Source organism: Anser brachyrhynchus (genome assembly GCF_964034855.1).
Source record: "Anser brachyrhynchus genome assembly, chromosome: 17".
NCBI classification, from domain to species: domain Eukaryota; kingdom Metazoa; phylum Chordata; class Aves; order Anseriformes; family Anatidae; genus Anser; species Anser brachyrhynchus.
In genome coordinates, this window is record NC_137710.1 from 11977409 (window position 1) to 11996419 (window position 19011).

Below are 19011 nucleotides of genomic sequence, written 5' to 3' on the forward strand. Positions count from 1 at the left end.
AAGCAGCTCCTCCACACCAGCTTTCATAAAACTAACATCCAAACCCACCATGAATACCTTGCATTGGTCAGAGATGTTATTCTCCTGACTGGACATTGGTTTTAAATTTAAGGACCAAGAAGTGAGACTCGTATGCAGGAACCGAATCAAATACATGGCCACAGCCAGTTGGAAAAAGCCTCGCATTGGCATTTCAGGGAAAATGTGCCATTTGGCTCCTTCCTGAAACTGCATGCCACCTGGGAAGCATGGACCGGTTATTCTCACTGCCTCTAGCAGATCTGTACTAAACGCTTACCTGAACAGTTGAGAAGAACGTTTTGAGGAACAGTTCCTCAAACGCACGGCGTGTTGACTCACTGAGACACTACAAACACCTAACCAGGGAAAAGGAAATACAACAGAATACGTTTTATCTAAAGGCCTGCACTCCCAAACGCTGCAGTGCTTTTTAGAACCAGCTAAACCAGGCCACCGGCTGCCAAGAGGGGCACCAGGTCATACTGTTTGTTCTGAGACGAAGGGCAGGAACGCAGCACGTGCACTTTGCTTTTCTGTATCTCATCCCGAAGAGCTGTTTGCACCGACTGACAATTTTTAACTTGGAACACCCATGCAAAGCATGCGTTATACCTTTTTACATAAGTAAATATTGCCTTTTACAAGAGATGAGGCTGAGACCCGGCTAAAAGTCAACGCCAGTGAGAGCAGCTGCCGGATCTGTGTCCCATTTGAGGGCACCTGATGCAGAACATCAAGCCGCTCTCCATCCCCCTGCTGCCAGGGGCTTCCAGCAGTGTCAAGAGCAAGAGCAAAGCTCCCACAGTCTCCTTGATGGACGTAGCAGTAGCTGGGACTGTGAGTGGCCACAGGGCAAACAGGAACAGGGCTGTGTGTGGCCACACGGCGAACAGGAACGGGTGCGGCAGCTGCTGCCACATCCTAGGGGCTGCATGGCTGGTTCTGCGCTTGGGCTGCTCAAATCGCTTTCCCAACATCACACAGTTGCAGACAGATCAGACCGGCTAAAAACCTTTCTTAGGACTAACCAACACTTCCCCAATTTCCTTTCTCTCTTCCACATGTCCACACAGTTCACCCATCAGCTCCCCAGCAAGCTTTGCTCACGCTGCTGCGGACAGCGGATGAGTAAATACGTTGCAAGTGTGGCTGAGCCAAGGCCGCCCTTCCAAGGTTAATTCATCCCGCGTTACACTGCCTCAGCACTTTCTGTTTGTCTGAAGCGGATCTATCCTTTAAGAGAAGCCTGCCTTTCACACACCACACAAAGGGCAGGTGCATTTACTAATGCGAGGACACACAAGAATCCTTTGAACAGAAGGAGCTGTGTACGGTGAATGAGTAAGAAACTGGACAGAGTTGCTGATGCAAAATTTTTTTAGCTTATTCTGTGGTCAAAACTGGAATCTCGCTGCTTGCTCCCTCCGTACCAATTCCTCATGTTTAATATTAGCCTTCTGGAGACACCCTATACTGTCATCTCTCAGGCATTTAGTGGGAACCCAAGGGAGGAGGTTCAGCTTTAAGGAATGCCCTGTTTCCCTTACAAACACAGAAACTTAACTGTCTACGCCCCAAAGAGCTATCAGGGAAAGTTTAAGCTTCTTTGTCAAGCTGTTGTTCTTGGCTCACGTTTCTATCAAAGCTGTTTTCCTCATCACAACTCACTTATTGTTTCACATACGTTCACTCAGTTTGAAGGCAGATTTCTGCATCCTGCTTTGTCAGCATCAGCTATTCATAGAGGAGCTGACGCAGAAGTCGCGCTCAGTGTGTTTTTCTTTCCATTTGTAAGAAATGGAGAAAAAAGTCACAGAGCTGTAAACAGAGGGCATGGCAACCCATTTCTTGGGTGAGTTAGATGAGTGCAGCTACAAAACCTGTAATGTAGTGCCCTGGCCTGTGAGGAACAGGACATGGAATCATTAAGGTTGGAAAAGCCCTCCAAGATCATCTGGTCCAGCCATCCGCCTACTACAAATGTCACCCACCAAACCATGTCCCTAAGCACCAGGTCCAACCTTGCCTTGAACACCCCCAGGGACGGTGACTCCACCACCTCCCCGGGCAACCCATCCCAACGCCTGACTGCTCTTTCTGAGAAGAAATGTCTCCTCATTTCCAACCTGAACCTCCCCTGGCACAACTTGAGGCCATTCTTGAGGCCACTAGATACCTGTGAGAGGAGGCCGACCCCCAGTTCCCCACAGCTTCCTTTCAGGTAGTTGTAGAGAGCAATGAAGTCTCCCAAGCCTCCTCTTCTGCAGTCTAAACAATTCCTTTTCCCTCAGCTGCTCCTCACAGGACTTGTGCTCCATTACGGGGGGTTGGGGCCTTATAGGGCTGTGAGAGGTCATGAAACTAAAGGTGCAGAAACTTGAAAGCCGGGTGTTTCAAGCCAAGGCTGTTGGTACAAAGCTGGTGAAGGGCCTGGAGCACAAGTCCTGTGAGGAGCGGCTGAGGGAACTGGGGGTGTTTGGTCTGGAGGAGGCTCAGGGGAGACCTCATTGCTCTCTGCAACTGCCTGAAAGGAAGCTGTGGGGAGCTGGGGGTCGGCCTCTTCTCACAGGTAACCAGTTAGGACTGGAGGGAACGGCCTCAAGTTGTGCCAGGGGAGGCTCAGGCTGGAAATGAGGAGACATTTCTTCTCAGAAAGAGCAGTCAGGCGTTGGGAGGGGTTGCCCAGGGAGGTGGCGGAGTCACCGTCCCTGGAGGTGTTCAGGGAAAGGTGGGACGTGGTGCTTGGGGACACGCTTTAGCAGGTGACATCGGTGGTAGAGGGGTGGTTGGACCAGATGAACCCAAAAGCGTTTTCTAACTTTAATAACTCTGTGACTCTCTGACCGGGGGTCGGCCTTTCGTAGCGCTAGGACAGACCCCGACCCCACCAGCCCGCCCAGTCCCTCACCAACCCCCGCCAGCCCATCGCAGCCCGCCCCAATCGAGCCCCGACCCCTCCTCATCGCTGCCCCGGCTCCACCTCCTCCCCGTACCCCCCCGCCCCGAGCCGCCAGGCCGCGCAGCCGAGCGCCGAGCGAGCGGAGGCAGCCGCGCCCCGGGCGGCGGCGGGGCCGTGGCAGGAAGCGGCGGGGCCGGGCCGCCCCCCCCCGCAGGCCGGCACCGGGTGAGCGGCGGCGGGGCCCGGCCGCCGGGAGCCGCAGGGACCCGGGGAGGGGGGGGTCGGGGCGTCCCCGGGTCCCCCGGGAGGGAGAGGGGGGCGCCGGTTCCCTCCTCCCCCCTCCCCGTGAGGGTGGTCCCGGGGAGTTTTTCGGGGGGGGGGGCGGGGGGCGGGGGGCGTTGTCGTGGTCGCGACATGGTCGTGACAGGGGTGTCTTGTAGGTGCCGGATGTCCTCGAGCAGCCCGTGGGCCCGCCTGGGAAGGAGGAAGGAGGAGGCCGGCAGGCAAGCGGTGAGCCCCCAGATTTCGTTCCGTGTCCCCCTGTCCCCGTGTCCCCTGCCCCCACGTCCCGTGTGTGTCCGCATCTCCCCCGTCCCATCTCCTGCACCACTTTTTCTCCCTCTCCCCCGCCCCCCTCTCCTGTCACTTTTCCATGTCCCCATCTCCTCCACCGCTTCATTTCCCCCTCTCCCTGTCACTTTTTTTCTTTTGCGTCCCCGTTTCCTCCACCGCTTCTTTTTCTCCGCAGACCCAGGGCTCGTTCCCGTCCCGTGCCGCCCGGCAGCGTGCAGGTGCGCCGGGCCCAGCGCTGCCCGTGCTCCCCGCAGCCACGCCGTTGGGCTCCGCGGGCGAGCGTGGTGCTGCGGGTGCGCCGGGGCAGCTGCCATGTTTGTTTGGAAACAGCCAGACAGGTGGTGCTGGTCGGGCCTCCTGCCCTGCACGGGCAGCAGGACTTACCCCAGCGGTGCCACGGACCCACGTCCAAACCCAAGAGGGTTTCGGGTCGCGTTGCCCACCTTGCGGGGTAGCGAGCTGGGCAGCAAGACGTCAGGGCGCAGGGTTGGGGGTCCGTGGGGGGCACACGCTCCTTATCTCGTCCGCAGGAGCTGTCAGGTAGCACGGTGTGATTAGGAGTTAACTGGGTAAGAGCTCAGCAGGGGTATGACACCCCACTGTCATTTACAGAACTCATATCTGGGGGCTCCCATCTGTTCCCCTAAGGTCTGCTTGCGTATTTTAAGCAATGGGTTGATGTCCGTGAATTCTACAGTGCTTACAATCACGTAGCTTATTTTACTCCTGGTTGTTACTTTAATGAATCAGGTAGAAGATACACTAGAGTACGTGGGTTGCTTTTCTGTCATGTAAGGGTTTGTCGATAGAGAGAAATAATACCGTGCTTGCTCTTCTCTCTTTTTTTTGTCTTCAAAACTGTATAATTTCTGGTAGGAAACTCAAGGAGTATTGAGACAGTACAGGGAGTGTTTTAAATGTAAATACCTCTTCACAAACTTTAACGTTAACACGTACCTGACAACTTAATGCTTTCTGGACCTTCAATGAGGCTGCAACCTGTTCATAACTATCAATGTATGTTTTCTCAGGTTTTGTCAAATCAACATTTCTTATTTACCCAATAACGAGTCGTACATCTTATCATAGAGCTCATCAGATAACTTCCTCTAGCATCTGATTTGAGGGAGAACTTCAGCTAGGCCGTTTCCATCTTTCCTACCCAACATGAGGGTTTGCAGATGGTGAACTCATTCTTTTGTGTGTGTGTTAGAGTGATTCCCTGTAGGTACTTCCCTCTCGATTTGTTACCTTTGTTAATTAAGTTTTAACCTTGCTAGTCAAAACTTTTTATGATGAGATATTTCTGCTTATGTGCGTTCTAAATATCGACCTTTTCTCAGCAGGCTTTCGTTGCTAAATTTATTTTTCATAGTGTGTTGCATGGTGAGGTGGTCTCTTAGCAGAACTGGCCTCTGTCTCTTCTGATTAATCAGCTGCCTTCCCTGGGAGAGAAAACCCTGTCAATTTGCAGCTAGTTTGGAGCCTGCTGGGCTAACACAGGCTCTTCAGGAACCCCCTGTGGCAGGGGAGGAGAAGCGTAGCGATGCCTGGGAAGTTCCCTGCACAAAGCAGGGGGATCGGGGGCTTGGAGCAGAAACACAGAATCCGGCACTTGCTCAGCTTTTTTAATAGCTGTGCTTTTACACAACAGGAAGAAAAAAGTAGTAAGCCAAAAAAGAGTGTTTTATTTTATGCTTATTATTTTCAAACTACTTCCTTATTTGAAGACCATTGATTCAACCAGAATGATTTGATTGCCTTTGGCTTGGTGCTGTGTAATAAACATTATGCAATTGCGTTGTGCCTGCTTGTTCGTTAGCTCTTCCAAGGGTAGCTCAGTGAGTTTTCCTGACGCTGTCTCGTTATCGTCCTCTGGAATCACTGTGGTAGGTTTGTTTTAATTTATCGGGTGAAGCTTTCTTTAGAAAGTACTGATCTGATTAATCTACAGCTCCTTAGGTATTTTGAGTGAAAAAAAGGGAAATCTGTTGCACTGCGTAACCTCTCTACCTAGTTCACAGGTAGCAGGCACTCGGACTTGCTCGTTTTGATCTGCTGTGGCTGCGTTACAGCACATGAAACTCGGCTGTATGGTGTGCGCTGCTTAAAATCATCACCGGTATTGCGTGGCAGGAGCTGTAATCTCCGCGAACCTCAGCTCCTAATTAATGAGGAGGAAAGTTGAAATAGAAATTAAAGTAAATTAATTGGGTGTGGTCGTCCATCTCCTGAGTTACTGAAGGATGTTGGAAATCCGAGCGCTCTCCTTGTTATTTGCAATACCGTGGCAGCTTCTGTTGAATTTTTGTGAAGCCCCAATTCCCAGCATTAAGGCATAATGCTTCTGACATGGTGTGTGCTTATAGTGTCAAACTATACGAGGGTCTTTATTTTTTACTACGTGTTTGTAAAGATCAGTAGCTTTTGCTCTCAGATTGAAAAAAAGACTACTGCTAGTATTTAAAAGAAATTGATTGAATTCAAATAGATTTTTGAATTATTTTGTCTTGGCTAAGCCTGTTCATGCTGAGGATGGCAAAAGAATGCGTTTGATTTGAGCAGTTTCGAATTTTTCATGTTTGTATACAGTCATCCTGGTGTTTGTGTTGCCTTACTAGACTTTCCCCTCGTGTAAGAAATTGTTAGTTTGATTTGTAGAGACGGGGAAATTTCAAATTTAATATAGGGAGCTTACAAAACAAGTTTGTCGGAGTTGTTAATGAAGTAAGCACTTATTCCCTTGAACAGGTAATAGCTTGATGTTGATGTAATTACTATTTTTTTTCCCCACCCTGAATATTAGGTCAAAATGGACTCTGGTTTATTTCAAATTTAATGAAACCAATAGTTATGTGGGAACGCGCAGTTGCATGCCTCGCTACTTAGCTACAGGAGGCTTTCAAATAAGGACATTCTCACAGTTTGTCTGGCGTATTAATTTCAATCAGTCTTTCTGAACGGTCATATAATTAGGCACAGCTGGATCATGGGGTTAATTGGGCAAAGTCAGAGAGCCCGTCTGAATCAGACGAGCTAATCTCCAGCAGCAGCACTTCCTCATGAGTAGTGAACTGGCCTGGAGTTGCACCCCCTTCTGCTGTTACTTGTTAATTGTGATACTGAGGGGAGACAGAGTAATTCCTCAAAAGAAGGGCAAAGGGTGACCTTGATGTGCTGTGATTTCAGACCTTCGTGGCTCTGCTTCAGTACAAGCAGCTTTTGTGCTGCTGGTTGTACTGTCTTTGGGAAGGGAGAGCAAGCTGTTTGTATTTAGTCTAAGAAATCGTCCCTGTAAGAGTGGAGACGTTAACCCCATGATCCCGGATAAATTCCAGTCTAGGAAACTCTGTGCTGCCTACCTACATTGGTTTGGTTTTTACTTTTCTTGCAAACTGCTCTCCAGCATTTCTGTGTGTGGCAGATGCTATGGCCCAGAGTAACTGTTTTTTAGCGCTGGGAGGAATGAATCTCATGTGTAGTGTGCGTGTTTTCGCGTATGTTAAACAGTTTGGGATGAAAGGTGTTATGACTACCAGATACTATCACCATTTTATGAGCAGGATGTCCTTATTAGATTGGAATTGATGAACGCTTGCCAAATTTTGTGCATGGTGAGTCTGCCTCTGTAGAGGAGCAAATATTGTGCTCAGTTTCCACGTTAAACCTCTTTTCCCCTTCATTTCAAGTTAGTGATCTGAGATTTTGTTGCAGAGATGCTGGCATAAAACTGAGCAGATTTATTTAGGGTGGCCCTTGCACATTTTAAGTGTTTAAGCCAGATTTACAAGAATATAGTCACTGATGATTCATGTTGAGATGATGTTTTTCTTCCTTGTAATGGAACATATGGGAGTACGTAGCATATGGTACCGCTGAAAAATGTTAGACGCAGAGCACTGATTTGATTTATTACACAGCAAAAAGTTTGGATTTTTAGTCTAACGCTGGGCAGAATGCTTTGTAAACAAGTCAGGCTGCCGGTTTGTATTGGATGCACTGAGTTGTAGTGGTAAATTTTCAAATAATTCCTTTAAATGAAAACAGCATTCTTACAAAACTTGGGTTTGTTGCTGTTGCACTGCAGCAAATGTATGAATTCAATGGGTGTCTCATTAAGAGAAGCAATTGTTTTTTGAGGCTAAACCAGCCTTGAATTGTGTTGCCTTGACAGTTCACCCAGCCTTCCAGCTGTCCAGGGGGTGTTTATCTTCTTACAGTTCAGTCTTGTTCTTTTGCACCTTAAAAACTGAAATGTTGTGTGTCTTATGTGGGGAGTAGAGGTGTTAAGAACATGTAAAGATATGGTTTTCTTCCTGTCGCAGTAGCCAAAGCATCTTCCTTCTGGTGTTCTTGGTTTTTGTTTGGTCTTCTCATGACTTAGGGAGGTTTGTTTTTTTCAGCACGGTGGGTGGTGGGAGTAAATGCACACCTTGATTCTTCCAGTGCACAAGGGAAAGTGAATGAAAGTGCAGATGGAGAGATCGTAAATTCCAGTCGTGCGTTTCCTGGTGCTCTCCTGCATTTCTTAACTATTTATCTTTCAGGTGATTATAATCTCTTCAGAGCAGGCAGCACTTCTGCTGTGGCTTTGTAGCTCTTACTACAGTGTTACTGGAGCTCACAGGTGCTGTAGTAATATAGATGATAATAATAGTTGGTCCTAAGAGTGCATTAAGCTTTTTCAAAAATGATTTGAGCAATAAACAGGAATTTTAGAATGTTGTTTGTGTTTATTTTTTTTTTCCCAAAAGAAAAACTTAACACTAACTTACTTGTAAACATTGAAGTACTGGTTAAAACAGACATTATAGCAAATTTGTACTGCTTCTATTTCTTATGCATTTACTTATTTTGACTCGTTCAGAAGTTTCAGTATGCTGTAACCATGAGGGGGGGAAGGTTTGACATCATTTAAAAACTGATCTTATTTAGTAAAAGGAAGTATTATCTATAGTTGAGGGAATTAACTAATGACCTCTTGTTACCATCGCCTTCAGGATCTTAGATCCTCCCTTTGCTTGCCTCATTCTTAGTCATAGATTGGAAAAGGAAAACAGGCTTTTTTCCCCTCCCAACTCTTAAGTAGTTTCTCAACTTCAGATGAACTGATCGGTGACCTAAACCATGTGCATAAACTCAAATCAAGAAAATATTCCCTCTTCGCTTGCAGAACATACTGCTTTTATTAAAACTTGCATAGCACATCGACTAACTCTGGTTCCCAGTTTTAACCTGTACGTAGAGTATTTTTAAAAAGCGTTGCCTCAAATTTTAATTTGTAACGTTTTTGATCTTAATGTTAGTTGGGGTTTCAATTTGAACTCTAAGATTCTTTCAAAAGAGGGGGGGGAAAACATTTCTTATCTGGGAAGTATGCGAGTGGCAGAGCAGATAAGATAATTGAGACCTAAATGTGAGCTGGGATGGAAACAGGCTCTGTTAAGAGTCAGGTCTCATCCGCTTTGCCACACTCAGGCGATGCTTTAATGCATACTAATGCAATGAGTTCTGTCATCCTGTGGAGAACTCAGTGAGTTTGGACTCTTCTGCTTTTGCATTAAGAGGGTTGAGCCTGTAGCTGAAGTGTTAGAGGCGTGTTTTCATTTTCTCAGAAATTTTGTGTTCACCTGCGTTGCAGACAGCCAACTAGGAGGGTTTTATGTTTCTCCTGCTTGTAACCACATTTTCCTCCTAAAGTGAGGAATAGAAACAAAAAACGTTCCAGCTTGTTGTTCTGTTTGGGCAGTTTTTTCTCATAATTGCTTGTGTGAATTTGTGTGTGGCTTTCTCGGTGACAGGATCCCCACAGGAGATGCCAAGCTTTTCATTTTTGTTTTTTTCCCATAGAGCAAGAGCTCCTGTTCTCGTGTGTTCAGGGCTTGACGGTGGCCCAGGTGGGTAGGAGGTGGTAGTTACCTAAATTTAGGAAAAATGAGTAACTACTGGAATTATTTTGTTTGTTTTACAACACAATGTCTTATTTTTACTTTAATTTAACTCTGCTTCTGCAATTTTCGACTTGGTATTTCAGGGTTGTTTTCCCCAAAAGTACTCAATTCCAAATCAGGTTAGACTTGTATGGAAGCAGTGTTTAGAGGCTTTTTTTGTTGCAGAATCATGACTGGGCTTAGTATCATGCTGTGAGAAATACAGTCTAGGAACCAGACCTGCTGCGGGTGATAGAAGCTGTAGTCCAGAAAAGGCCCTTACTCTTTGTAGTGTTGTATTAATACAACAAGTGAATGTGTGATATACAGTAGGAGCAGTTCAAATCCTAAAGGCTGACCAAATATTACCTCAGATGGGTGCTCCAAATTTCAGGTGCTGTCATCCATTTCCCGTTCGGGGTTCACAGGTGTGCGCTGAGGTGAGGTTTCTGTCAGGCATCGATTCCTTGGCGCCTCAGAGTACAGCAGGAAGAAAGTTGCTGGCTAAAGCTTGTTTGTTGTCCCTTTTTCCTGTCCACAGGGCGGTTTTGGAAGAACACATTATATTTTTCAGCAGTTTTATTGCTTGGTGATGTGCTGAGCCCAAGCCAGGTGGAGGTGGCTGTATGAGAGCGATGTCCAACATGCCGGGAGTTGGAGGGACTGGGCCCAGGTCTGCGCCAGCCGGTCCGTGCCTGTGCTGCTCTGCTGGTGTTTAAGGTCAACTGCCTGCAAATCTTTTAGGAAGGCTTGTATTCAAATGCTATTTATAAGACCAGACTAATTTCTTTCTTCTTAATGATGGCCTTTTCGCTGATGACAGGGCTGGAATCCGGAAGGTCTGGATTCTGAATGCCACTCGTCAGCTGTGTATCCACAGGGAAGTCGTTTGCTAGATTTCTGCCTCTGTTTTTTTATCTGTATTTAAATGGAGGGGAAAAAAAAAAAAAAGATTGACTAATACTTGCCCCACAAGGCTGTGAGAGCGCAGTCAGTAGCCTCATGCTGTGAGATCTCTGGAAAATGCTGCAGGAATGTGCAAGGGGCTTATTATGGCTAAAGCCCTCGCGAGGAGAGAACTGGTTCCACCTGGGTTATTGTCAGACCATTCATTAAGGAGCCTTAATAGCCGAAGCGATGATAGTAGCTGCTCCTGGCTTCACCCTCAATTACCCTGGGTAGGCGCAGGCTGCTGCAACACCAGAGTGCTGCGGTGGTTTGGAGCAGGACCGAAGCGCACACATTTATGTTCGAGTCCGCCCTGAGCTCTTCATTTCTGTTTCACGGCTGGATTTGCATGCAGGTCAGGCCGTAGCCTAAGCGAATTTTGGCAGCCTGACATAGCAATGATTGCTTATTCTGCCACTAGTGAGCCCTTAGTGCCTTCTTGCCAAAAGAAGTCCTATATATTCAGCTGAAACTTAGCTTAGTATCTGCCTAACTCTTAAGTTGCAGCATTTTCACTATGTAAATTGAACAAAACATAGAAATATCAGGCAACAGAACTCTTAGTAATCAATATTAAAAGTTGTAAAGCAAATACAAAAACCTCTTAAGATTTGGCAACCTTCAGGCTCAGGTTGTATTTTGACAACCTGTGACACTTTTGTATGGATGATCCCGTTGTAGTTTTTAATTTATTTGATAGACTGTTTATAAAATATCTGCCCTTCTGGCAAGCATTGTAATAAGCAACTATGCAGGAGAAGGAGAAAACCTATTTTAGGAAAGACCAGATACCCTTTTTTTTTTTTTTCCCCAAAATGAAATCATCTTGTCAGCTATTAACAATTGTATCTTATTAAAATTTAATAACTTTCTAAAAATTCAATAGCGCCATCGTCTTGAAGGCAAGAAAGTTGAGGCCTAAATCCAGCCTTATTTGTATTTGTCTTTGGGGCTTCATCTCTTCACGATTATGTGTGTAAACTGTTTTCTGTGACTTTACAGACTTGAAACGTATTGATTTTAATATGAAGTCAGGTTCCTACTGAAACACAAGGCTCCAGGAGCTAAGGATCCAGATTTGGGGAGCATCAAACTGTGAATTTTAAACAGCGAGACTGCAAATTAATATGGATTTCAAGCCACCCTCAGTGCTGATGAAAAACCAGCTGTTGCTGCAGCCTCTCCTTTCTCCCACTGAGTTGTGTTGGCACAAACGTGGTGTTAGGAGCTTGATGTGGATCAAGAAGCTGCTGCCACCATGGGATGACCGTGCTGTGCAGCAGGTCCTGGTCCTGGGCATGGGGAGAAGACAGGGCTGGAAGGCTGAAACTTGCCCTGCTGCAGGGGCAGTGCTGCAGAATTGGGCTGGCAGTGATCTCTTGAAAAGCAAACAAACAAAAAGCCCCATACCACTGTTCAGTTTGACTTGCTGAGTAAATTGGGCAGTTTCGCTTTCCGTTTCTTGTGCTGCAAAGTGCACTGGAAGACTTGAGTCAGAAATCGCTCGCCTTCCTTTTGCTCGTGCTTTACCTCGTTTTCTGGAGCTTTTTCTACGGAAGACCAAGTTTGGAGGTTTACATATTACTTGAATCTGCATTTTTAGAAAGGATTTTATGCTCGGATTTTGAATATAAACAAGGAGAGGCTCTCTTGAGAGTCTGATGTGTTACGTTGTGTGTTACTTGTTTATTGCTTTATAGCCTACATAGAAAAATATCCCTGCTGTAAAAAGTAGGGGAAGACCGCAGCAGAATGCTTGTCTCGTGAGCGCTGGCAATGCTGACTGGAAGGTGATGACAAGAAAGCAAATGGGTGTTGCCAAACACAGTTTTATTTCATGCTTCAGGGATACGATGGCTTTCTAAAATGTTGGGGCCTGACACGATGTCATGAAAATTGTGTGACAGGTGAAGTTATTTCTAAATATTCAGCCCTACATGTTCTTGAAGGGTGAGAATTACTTGGAATGCACAACCAACAGCCTAAAATTAGGAAAGGAAGCACCAATACATATTAATTTTCTTCAGATAGACCGTTTGTTTTATTTATACAAATGAGGACAGTTTCCTTGCTGTTTTTCCTTTATTTTAGGCAGATGCTTAGTAAGCAGTACAGCACAACAGAAACCTTTCTGAGCACTGCTCGGCCCGCCTGGCTCTCGGAGCCTTCCAGGGAACTTGCGGTGGCTGCGTGCAGCGTGAAACCTCTCCTCTGAAGGCTGCTGGGCTCCTGGAGGCAGGGCCTCCCTTCCACAGGGCGTTTGCAGCTGTTGTCAGTGAAGCTGTGGGTGAGTCTCGAGGGTGCATAGAGAGGAAGTGGAAGAACTTTCGTATTTATGATCTCTGTCTTCCCAGTTGCCTTAAACAAAAAAGACGGCTTAATTCACGTTGCTGTTTGTAAATTAAGGACTCCTGCAAAATTGGGTTGAAGGCCAAGCATCTGGATGAATCTCCCTCGAGATTTTTGTGTTCCTGCACCTGAAAAGCCGTGTAGGAGCTGGTGGGATGGTGAGCATGTAGTTATTGTTCTCGACTTGTCTGCCTGGCAGAAGGAACTTCCTAGTGCTGACTGCTAACGTCACCCAGCCGCAAGTGTTTGCTGGTGCTGTTAGTCCACAGCAGGGATGTGGGGCTGAATCTACCCCCCCACCCAGGATAATTTAAGAAAACTGTTGCAAAGCTCACACCGAGTTGGTTTAAAATAAAACAAAATAGGTATTTAAACCCAGGCTTTGCCCTTGGGTGGTTATTTCGAGGCTGATGAGTGGCGTTCAGCCACGTGTGGGTGCTGAGCTCTGTCACACAGAGCCGCCCCTGGTCCGAGGCGGGCTGTAGGGTCTGCTTCTCGGTGTCAGGGTACTGGGTCAGTAGCTGTTACAGGTGAGTTCTTCTGTCTCTTCTTCTCAGGGGGTAAGCTGCACAACGTGGAGGGATTTTTCTGTTCATAAAGGTGTATGCGTTGCATCTTTGTTGAGAGGGCAGAGGAGCGTGTTGCCTTTTTGCCAGAAGTTGGCAAAGATTTTGGAGAGCTTTTACTGGTTTTATACTTTTACTGGGCTATCTAAGACCTCCTTTTGAGAGTGGCATGTCTCCTGCACAACTGAATTTTACTTTTGCATTATCCTAGGTTTATTCTGGTTTTTCACTCCCTCGCTTGCTATCCTCCCTCTTCATGTTTTATGAACAAAATGGGAAGACCAAATACATGTAAAACGTGCTCTTGAAAAGGTTCCATGTTCAGGAGAGTTTGATCCCTGTATTGGCAGAGCAGCAAGCTAAATGAATGAGCTTTGGTTATTTTCTCTTTTGTTGTTTTTTTAATGAGACATCCAAGGGGAGGGAGCAAGCCTCAGAAATTAAAACTGCTTTTCTGTTCTGTGACCAGTCAAAATATTCTGGAATTAAAAGCAATACTGGAGTAAATTGATTTTTGAACCATTTGTACGAAGAGCTTATTTTATGTAATTACTGGGGCGTAACTTTAAATTCTGGGCAGGACTTTGTGGCTTGGTAGCATCCAGTTCAGCTTCTGATGTTGCAATGAAGAAGGAAGTGAGCGTGTGTGTGCCAGGGGAGGGGGAGAACGAAGCACTTCTGCCTAGCCACATAAGGTGGGAATTGCAGCTGGCTGGTTATTTTTAGCTGCTGGCTATCTCATTGTGAATGTGAATCTCTTTATCAGACTGTTTGGTAAATGAAGCTCTCGGTTTGTTGTTTTGGAGATTTTTTTTTATAGCAAAATGCACTAAGCCAATGACTTCTTCGCCCCAGTTTTATTCATTAGACCTTTAAGTCTTTATAAACCTCCAATGCTGCAGGACTGGGTGCGATGCACTTTGCAAATATTTGCAAATATCTGTTGGTGATTTTTTGCAGTTGTACATCTGTAGCTAAAGGACACGAGCACAGTAGGGGCTGCGAGGAAAGATGAGACCTTACAGATCAGCCTCTGTAGTTGGAAAAACACAGAAGCTTCATTGAAGGAAAAAAGTAAAAATAGTGGATCTGATTTTGCTTCCTTCTTGCAACAACATGCAACAGTGTGGTTGCAAGGACTTTTTCATGGGGAGGAAGGAAAGCAGAAGATACCATCAGTTTCCATCGGTATATTTTCCAGTCACTCGCTGTGGTAGTGATTCTTTTTGGTTGCTCATCCTGGCCTGAAAAAAGACATATGGGATGTTTCCATTTTAGGCTGTTCAGCGTAATGTATGAATAAATTCACCCTTCCTATGTTGCTTTTGCCACAGTGGGGGAGCTTTCCTGCCCGGGATCAGTCTGTTTGACCGTACTGGCCTAAAATATCCGCCCTCTGAAAACTGTGTGCTGTCAGAACACAGGTGGAAGAAGATGTTCTAACCACTTTGTTTCAGGGTTGCTGGTCTTAAAATGCCTTGGTAAAAATACCAAGTTCTCTGAACAAGGGGGATGCTAGGATCCTGGCTGGCCCTTGGTCTGCAGCTAGGCTGCTACCAGCGGGGATCGTGCTGCTGCCCTCCGTGAGGAACAGCTGTGAGACCACCAGCTCCCATCACAAAGGCTAATAAGCATCGTTTGCACTGCCTCTATCTGCTGCCCTGTCACAACCGCTACAAAACAGCCATAGTCAGAAGAGATGAGAAGCTTTCTGCGTGCAGGGAGGGTATCCTGCAACCATTTTGGAAGTGGAGGAGCAGAGGTAGTGATGGCTCCCGGTAACCTTTAGTACACAGCGTGGTGCTGACATGACGGGAGAATGCTGCCCTGTTGGGGCACCAAGTAGTCTCTGTCGCCATTTGCTTTCAAACCACGTGTTCTGAAATGATTTTTATACAGCTTTAAACTGTCTCATGCTGACTCAGATTGGCTGGGAATGTCTGAAGGCTTCTAATCAGAGCACGGTTTCCTCTGTCAACAGAATGGGTGTATCCTGGGTATGAGTTTTGCCCTCTGTTACAACATCTCCTTTCATGTTGATCTTGAAGGATCTGCTGCTCTTGCTATCTTTTCCTTTTCCGTCAAGACCAGCTCATTCACTGAGCTCATGGTAGTGCCCTGGCTACCTGTTTGTGATGGTTCTTTCACTTCTTTTTTGCTTAAGAAGCAGCGTTGAGATCTATGGTGTCTGAGTAAGAAAGGCAAATGGTAAATGCTTTTAGTTTTTGGTTGCGTAAGTCAACTCTGAATGGAAGTACAGGAGGTAAATGACATTTCTGGGAAGTAAAGGCAGAGGTGTACGTATAATGGTGGCTAAACTCCTTGTAGCTTTTCTGGAACCTTTGTATAGTAATCAGGGCACTGTTTTCAGCTTTAATGTTTTATCCTCCCTCCTAAATTGCGTGCCAAATGATGCATTTATGGAATTGAATCAAGAAATGTCTGGTGATTCAAATGGAAATCTTAAATCCACGTTTGCTGGAGTGTGTCGCTATAGCAGGTAATCCAATGCTCTGCTGTTTGTGTTGGGACTGACTTAAACACACATCCCAAACCCCCAAAACTTCCAAGGACAACTGCATGCCAGAAAACAAATAGGATTTTGCTGTGGATTGTATTTTAATGGTTTCTGAGCATCAGAACGCTGCTGGCTTGCAATTAATTTTAGTCGTTATGTTTCGATTGGCTGTCAAAAATGTGCTTGGATTGAATTTGGTGCAGCGCTCTGTGCTGGTCGTCCTGCTCCTTGCCCTTACAGCGCGTGCGCTCCCTGTCCCCGTTGGGGAAGGTAGGACGGCCCTGTGAAGGACGCTGGTTTCTGCGTAGCCTTTAACATCCGTCAGGTTTGCTTAGCAGCGGACCCGTTGCTCTTTGAGATCCACAGGGCGTTTTGTGTTTGTTTTGGCTGTTGGCTTATCGCGCGCTCTCAGTAAGGCCGGCCTCTTCTGGCGGTGGCTGATAGAGGCGTTGGGATGCTCTCAGTGCGGGTGCTCGGAGGGCTGCGCTTGGGCCCTTTTGCCTTTGGGTTGAACCCGTGACTGAAAGGGCTGCAGACTTGCTGCAATGGTAGAAATGAAATAAATGGTTAAATATCTGAATGGCTCGGACACGAAACAGGCTTACTGCTTGTACTTCCCTTAGTGCTTTGAGGGTATTGGCCCATCGCTGATGACAAAATGCTCCAGGGGTTCGGCTCTCGTGTAGAGGTGGGGCTTCCTCTGCTCGGCTCGTGCATTAACTTTAAGCTTGATCCTGCCTATTTCACGCTCTGCTGGCATAAAAACTTCACTGGTTGTATTTACAGTGTAGTAGCTGGTTAGCAGGTGTGCACGTGGCAGGCTGTGGGATAACTGCCTGCGGGGCTGTTCTTTACGTGCCGTGGAAGTGGTCTGGTCTCCCTGAGTGGCACTGAGATACCAGAAATGTACGTGGGATGGTTTTGAAACAATGGTTTAAAAAGTCAGCGCTTGTTCTCAGCTGTTGACCAGAGGAGTGGATGATGCACAGTGCTGAGAGCTGGTGGGCTTTAAAGCCAAAGATTTATGCAAGTTACTTTTTTAAGAATCACTTTGTTTGTGTTCTGCATGTGTATAGCAGCATTGTTAAGTTACACTGTGCAAAAGACCAGCTTAAATCTGCGTATTGATCCAACACCAGCACAGGTATCTTTGGATCCTCCTTTCATCCACAGCAGGTAAATGTAGAGCTGCAATATGAGATTCCTAATGCCCGTTAGAAATTCAGCGATTTAGCCTGGACTTACGGGTGCTCTGTGCCGTATGGAAAACAGCTGAGCCCTTACTGCATCCTGTAAGGGCACCTCAGGGATGCTGTGCCCTGAGAACACTGCCGACTGAAAATTGAGGCTACCAGGGCATTGCACGTATCCTGCAGATGTTCTCCAGGTGGAACTCGTGGTGGTGCCTGGCATCACGTGCCCAGCAGTCCTTGATGCTTGGAGGTGCTTCTGAGTCCTAAACCTTGTCAGTTCTGGAAAATCAGTTCTCTTCTCCTAAGTGAGGGGAACACGGGTGGTGTACTCCTCTCTGTGAAAGGAGCTAAGCTACTTACAAGACCAGCTTTATTCTTTCTAAAGAGGAAACTAAGGTATTGTTGCAGGCAGACTTCACATAATACATATAGATAATTGTGTTTCCATGATGCACACTTCTTGTGTTAGCACAGTTTTTATGCACCGTTGTCACTTTACTAGAAAGGTGAAACACAGACACGTGAAGGCCTTCTTGCTGAGTGTGTTTCCTGTAACAGCTACCTGCTCGCTTTTCTTCAGGCTCCCAGAAATCTGTTTAACAAATCTGTATTTTTTTCTGTTTTTTCCTGTAGTGTAACATAAAATGTGCTAGGGCAGACTTTTTGCCTTGGTGTGCCCAGGCTGCTGCCCCCTTCCCCATCCAATGCACTATCCCGTTGCTTCAGAGAATTTGGATTTGGGTTTTCGGAAAGCAGGAGGGACCTGGGATTTGAGTGGATTTACAGAGGTAGCAGTGTTATAATATTCAGATTTTGTATCTTCATCTCACCTATGGTAATACTGACTGCAGCTAGAAAGAAGACATTGGGTATATTGATGTCCTGTGCTGACACTTCTTTGATCTGCGTTGGGATTGAATGAATGCTGCTCTGCACGTGACACCTGGAGGAAGCACTGCTGTAATTGACGTCTCCGTCAGAACTGAAACCAGCCGTAGGTCGCTGCGGTGCAGGTCTGTGCCTGTGCTGCCACCAGTTGTAGTGGTCTGGCACAAACCCCTCATTTACTGAAAAGGTTTGGACGGGACTCCAGCTGCTTTAAATCAAGCGATATCTGAAAATCCCCTGATCAGAGATCTTTTAAGGAAAATGCAACAGCTAAAGAAAGTCACGTTAGGTGGCATCTGGTGCTGGCAAGGGGGGTTCTGTGGGTACGGAGGGAAGGCACGTGTGTTGCAGGCAGCTCTGCCACCATAGGCAGCGTTTACTTGTTGTGTTGATTTCAGAATAAGCAGCTTTTATAATGGAGTGCAAGTTTCTAGTTACTTTTTTGAACTTGCTCTTATACTTAGCATTGCTGTGCTGCTGCTGGCCTAATTAAGCACTCGTCAACGGCCAAGCACTGTTAGTACTTATCTTCGTCCTTGTTGATGTGCTACTGCTGATTTATGACATCAGCATTAAAAACCATCGAGCTGTAGGGCTGCGTTTAGCTAAGCTATTTAGAAATGTGCATTTTTAGCTCCTGCTCAGAAAGGTTCATAGATGATACAAGTACTGCAGGTAATGAGGGAGGGGAAATATGTTCCCATCTTACAGAGAGCATCCTGGCTTGGGAGAGCTAACCGCTGTGCTGTGGCCGTACAGGGTGCACGTGTGAGCCCAGAAATTAGTTCTGGGTAAACCCATCTTGTCTTCTGTAAGCAGCCATTCTTCTGTCTAGTTCAGCTGGATGGGTTGGGGCGTCGCTGGATTTCCTTGGTGGTGGTGGATGTAAATAAACACAACTTCCCTCCATTGACAGGTGAGGATGTAACTTTGAGGTGCTCAAAAGGGAGGTGGAATTTCTCCTTTGTCCTACTGGATTTTTATCGGAGTCCTGGTAACTCAAGAAGGCTATCTTGTACTCTCTGAAGGTGAGACTACCACAGCTCGGTAATTAGAGCAGCCCAAGGGCTCATCTGGAAGTGTTATTAGTTTGCTCCTTGCGCACAAATGTTTGAGTTCTCATTAT

The 19011-nt window shown here is 46.4% G+C and overlaps 1 protein-coding gene across 4 annotated transcripts in view; it reads left to right on the forward strand.

Annotated features, from left to right (window-relative positions):
- The first annotated feature begins 2999 nt into the window (after positions 1-2999).
- The window catches only part of TAOK3 (TAO kinase 3), an 83314-nt gene continuing 67302 nt past the window's right edge, over positions 3000-19011 (forward strand). For 2 of the 4 annotated variants that reach the window (XM_080559118.1, XM_080559121.1), the window contains exons 1-2: positions 3000-3145; positions 3361-3430. The gene's annotated coding sequence lies outside the window, so the exon portion shown is untranslated. Of the gene's footprint in view, positions 3146-3360; positions 3431-17848; positions 18073-18801; positions 18914-19011 lie in introns of all 4 variants that reach the window. The other 2 variants (XM_080559120.1, XM_080559119.1) reach the window with 2 other exon arrangements.